The sequence below is a fragment of the Rhinolophus sinicus genome, chromosome 5, assembly GCF_057876585.1.
Source record: "Rhinolophus sinicus isolate RSI-liver-muscle chromosome 5, RSI-T2T, whole genome shotgun sequence".
Classification (NCBI taxonomy): domain Eukaryota; kingdom Metazoa; phylum Chordata; class Mammalia; order Chiroptera; family Rhinolophidae; genus Rhinolophus; species Rhinolophus sinicus.
Window position 1 is genome coordinate 10,002,501 of NC_142505.1, and position 246 is coordinate 10,002,746.

The following is a 246-nucleotide window of genomic DNA, read 5'->3' on the forward strand; positions in this document are numbered from 1 at the left end:
TGAAGAGGCCAGATGAATGGTATTTTGGTTGATAGTAAAGTCCCAGGTTTGTTTTCAACTCAGTTCAGGTACTGGGTCTTGATTCTGTTTCATGGCTATAGTGGATCTGGCGATAAGCCAGGATTGAGTCCTGTCAAATGTGAGCATTATCTAACAAAAGCTAGTGCTTCCTTGGGCACCTCCTCTGGTTTGCTAGCCCTGGCTTCACTCCCTTCTTATTAGCCTAGAACATCTCTCTCCTTGGCC